We start from the raw sequence: 5,000 nt of genomic DNA, 5'->3' as shown, positions 1-5,000 counted from the left end.
GCGAGAGAAACAAAGGAGTCCGTTACACTTTGCTGAGCGGACACGTTTCGCGGGCCTTGTGTTCTGACGGTGCTTCAACGTTCGTCATCCCAGCGAGTTTTTTTGCTCCAAACGATTCCAGATTCCAGATGGCTGAATAAGATCCAGCCTTGGGGGAGGAGCTTACGTGTGGGGGGAGGGGCTAAGAACACGTGCGGACGGATCCGCAGATCGCAGCCAGCGCTGTCCGTACAGCCATCGGTACGGCCCGCTCAAGACCTCCACCATCTCAGAACTCTTTGGAGATACTTGATACATTAATGTTCTTTTTCGGTTCCTCCCTCGCTCTTTGTTGAAGTGAACCCTCGTGTTCTCTCGTGCCGTAGCTCCACCTGTAGGCTGAAACATTTTCATTCATGTTTCTGTCGCCCGCGTGACGGTGTGGGGAGAAGAGCCTGACAGAACAAAGACGTGTGTGTGTGTGTGTGTGTGTGTGTGTGTGTGTGTGTGTGTGTGTGTGTGTGAGAGAGAGAGAGAAACGGGATGCAGTCCTAAATGTCCAGAAGAGGTGATCACTGAGAGTGCACAGAATTCCAGCTGGCTTCATACTGCAGATATCACGGAAAAGAACGCTCAAACGTTCAAACACTCCAACGTTCAAACACTCCAAATTTCAAATACTCCAACGCTCAAACACTCCAATGCTCAAACGTTCAAACACTCCAACGTTCAAACACTCCAAATTTCAAATACTCCAACGCTCAAACACTCCAATGCTCACAAACGTTCAAACACTCCAATGCTCAAACACTCCAACGCTCAAACGCTCAAACATCCAAATACTCCAACGCTCAAACAATCAAAAGCTCAAACACTCAAATACTCCAACGCTCAAACATCCAAATACTCCAACGCTCAAACACTCAAACATCCAAATACTCCAACGCTCAAACACCCCAAATCTCCAATGTCCTAACACTCAAACGGCCCAACGCTCCAACACACAAACAGTACAATGCACAAACAGTACAACACTCACAAGGTCAGCTACCACTTCTAGCCACAAAGCTAGGAATGGAGCCAGACAAACCCAAGGGCCTTGAATCATTTCAGGTGAAAACAATGACAACTTTTTTCTTTTTTTTACTGGCTTGAAAAAGAGAAAAAAAACACAAACCATGTCTGCATTTTCAGAAAATAGATGTCACATAAGATGGTGTGGAGCGAGAGCTCAAACCCACAGTGAAAACGCAGAACTGCACTCAGTCTTCAGGAGCACGTCTGTGGGTTACAGTGGAATCTCAAGATCTGGTAGAGGACGTGTGATGCTACACACACACACACACACACACACAGACATTCAGGCACGCACACACATACACACGCACACTTGTCGTAGCCGCTACTTACCCTTGGGCACATTCTGCAAAAATTACACACCCTAAAAATACCCTAAAAATACCCGCCTATTTCAAATGTAACATTTACGACCCAAAACAAACCAGGCCGGGCGGTGAGGACAGGCCAAGTGAATCCATTATTCCTGAGAGACGAAGCCACAAGCTGAGAGGCAGAAATATCTCCTCCATGGGCACAAACAGCCCCGGTGTATTTATTTACTTATAAAGGGGGGGGGGGGGGGGGGAAGAAGATGTTGTTTGTTTCCTTGAACCTTGCCCGAGGGGGGGGGGGCTACATCTCAGCCATTCACGAGGCTTCTCGTCTACGGCATGGGAAGAACGCTGTGGTATGGTTCTGCAGGTGTTTTAGGGGGCTAGTTTGTATGTGTGTGTGGTGGGTGGGGGGGGGGGATTGCGGAGATAAGATAAGGCAGTGGAAAAGTACAGGCCTCAAGGTGTGTGAGTGACAGGGGTGGTCTGGTGGGGACTTCCTCATAAAGAAGCGGCGTGAGGAATAACAGGTACCTTCATCAAAAGCTTCCACCGCAGAAGACGAACTCAGGACCAGAGAATCCATAATGAGGGGGCTTCATGAGGGTTTTCAAACAACGCACACCACACACACACACAACACCAGGAAGCACTGTTAGAGCAGGCCACCCTGTGGTGTGTGTGTGTGTGTGTGTGTGTGTGTGTGTGTGTGTGGTGGACACTAAGTATATGTACAAATATAGCAATAGATTTAGAATGGAAGGGCATCCAGACTGAGAGAGACAGACAGTCAGACAGAGACTGAGAGAGACAGAGATAGAGAGATAGACAGACAGACACAGAGAGAGAGAGACAGAGAGAGAGAGAGAGAGACAGACACAGAGAGAGAGAGAGACAGACAGAGAGACTTCAATCGGAAACTTTCATGTAGCAGTCAATGAAAAGCCACAGAAAGTCGCAGTCTATGTGACTCACAAATTCACAATGAAATACGGCTTGAATCACTTAAATCAGTTATAGACCCAATTCTGCTATTAAACACTGTCTACATTTAAAAACCAGTGAGTGCCACTCCTACCACTACAAAACCCCGCAGTGCCAGCAGTCCAGAAGAGGCCCTCACACAGCACGTCCTGACAGCACGTCCTGACACGGGTCATTAACTCTGTTCCACATCAGGACCAATCGGATAATAACACCTCAGAAAAAAGACGATATCACCCCCTGGAGCACACAAACACAAGCAGAAAGCAAAATGCAGTTTGACCCTAAAACAGTCACTGATCGACTCAGAACTCAGTGAACACAGCCTGGCGGTCCAGATGGGCCGATACCAGAACCACTGCTATCAAGAGAGCAGAGACATTTTATATGAGCATTTTAGCGAGTTGGTAGATATCTGCCTGAACAACCTGAGTGACAGAGAGAAGTCCCTATAGACCACACACACACACACACACACACACACACACACACACACACACACACACACACACACACACACACACACACACACACACACACACACACACATACTGCTTGTAAACACCTTCATGTTTTTTTATTAACTATTTCTTTCTCAATTTTTCACACTTTTTTCATTTTGACTTCAATTAAGCTTTCATGCTAATTACCGGTAGTTATTTTCATGTTAATTATTATTAAAATATGGCAAAGCTTTTAATCTCTTTAAAGGTTCATTCATGTTGCTGTAATTTTGCTTTGCCATGTATGTAAATGAAAGCAAATGAACGAGGGAGAGAGAGAAAGGGAAGAAGAACTCCACATACTCCAACCCTGCTGAGAGGGAGCAACCGAGTGTGTGTGTGTGTGTGTGTGTGTGTGTGTATGTGTAAGCATGTTTGTGTCTTACACAGCTGAATGAATAAAACAAAATAAGAATAGAGAAGACAAATTCAGATGAGAAGATTACTGAAGATGAGCAGTGCAGGACAAAGCAGACAAGAGAATGTGGTGTGTGTGTGTGTGTGTGTGTGTGTGTGTGTGTGTGTGTGTGTGTGTGTGTGCGCGGCGAACAAGTGTGTATGTGTGGGAAAGGGAAAGAACCTTAGAGAGAGAGAGAGAGAGAGAGAGAGTGAGAGAGAGAGAGAGACAGATAGATCAGCATCAGACCAACAAATGATCCTAGACAGTAACGTCTTTTGTCTTTGGTCACGGTGCAGAGACGGTGCGGGACGCCGTTGCTCGCGCGGGACAATGCTTGTTTATAAACCGCGCCTGTGAAGCGGAGACACATGGGGGCCCGAGAAAGGCTGGTGCTCTGATAGCATCGCCCGCCCCCATGAGCAACCCGAGATCAGGCCAAGGCTCCAAACCGCACAGCCCGATAAGGCCGCCGCCCACCCCTCCCGAGCCCCGCCCCCAGCTCTACCACTGCCAATGTCCCCGTCCGTGGGTGTACGCCGTCTTCAGCTTTCCCATGGACCAAGTACCGAGCCTCCGGGACGTCAGGTGGGTCAGGGGCTGATTTACGGGGCTTTGGGGAAACAGGAAGTAGTGCTCTTTGCACAGGAAACAGCCAGTGAGAAGAAATAACTCAGAGAATCTGGGCATTCACTCCTCAAATATGTACCAGCTGAAAGGTCTGGTGGGTGGATGGTGCCAGGCGGGCCTGGGGCGGGGCCTGGGGCGGGGCCTAGGGCGGGAGCAGTCCTCAGGTGGAGGGCTAGGACTCAACAAGGATATTAAACCAGGAGATATCAACTTAATTAGTGCCCGTCACGATAATTGTCACGATAGATTTCAGGAAATGCAAAAAACTAAGTAGCTTGCTCTCTGGTTACAGAACCCGGAGGAACCGTGTTATCCTCAAGCTTCTGCTGTGTCTACCACATATGGAGACGTTCAACCATTCAAAGCTTCAAAAGAAGAAGCACAAGATTTTAGGAAGCTAAATGAGATTCACCCCGACTGGGTCACGACCTCTGGGTCACGACCTCTGAGAGCAGCTGAAGTCCAGACGTCTGCGCGTCAGGTTCACACCCGAGGGACACGGTAGAAGCTAGTAAAAGCAAGAGGTGAACCTTTTCCAGAACCACGTTCCAGGACGAACCGAGCTGCGGAGGACGAGGCCACAGACCCTGTACGTCCTCTTACAAGGACGTACGTTGCAAAAGCCCACACGCAATCCAGACAAGAATGGTCTTGGGCCCACAGTTAAGCGCTAGAATTTATTTCAGCCACAAGACACCAGCCTAAAGGCACTGCTGCCAAAACTAATACACAGTTAAAAAATGGTTTATTCAGATTACATTTGAGAGAAAGCGGATCATCCCAGCGCATCACACCATGATCAAACGGATTCTACCTGCGGCTTCTTAATGGGGGCATAGCTACTGCTCGCATGCATGAGCTAGAAATCAGTGTGTGAGCACACACACACACACACACACGAGCTGGTTTTGCGTCAGGTCTACAGCTCTCCTCTCCAGCTCCCAGATTTAGAAGGCGGGAAGCTCAGTCTTTCATTAGAGCAGCTTTCACTACCGCTTTTAGCAGGGCAACCACCACAGCCTGTAATCACCCAGCTCACCTCCCAGAGAGCAGAGTGTCCACCTCCACACGGTGACCCCACACACACACACACACACACCGCCATACACTCTCACA

The 5,000-nt window shown here is 48.4% G+C and overlaps 1 protein-coding gene across 6 annotated transcripts in view; it reads right to left on the bottom strand.

Moving 5' to 3' along the window:
* Window positions 1–5,000, bottom strand: part of bbs9 (Bardet-Biedl syndrome 9) — a 63,158-nt gene that overhangs the window by 8,701 nt on the left and 49,457 nt on the right. The gene's annotated exons all lie outside the window — the stretch shown is intronic.

Source organism: Brachyhypopomus gauderio, chromosome 19 (assembly GCF_052324685.1).
Source record: "Brachyhypopomus gauderio isolate BG-103 chromosome 19, BGAUD_0.2, whole genome shotgun sequence".
Classification (NCBI taxonomy): Eukaryota; Metazoa; Chordata; class Actinopteri; order Gymnotiformes; family Hypopomidae; genus Brachyhypopomus; species Brachyhypopomus gauderio.
Note: the sequence above shows the minus strand (reverse complement) of the source record. Positions and strands in the feature narration are given on the sequence as shown.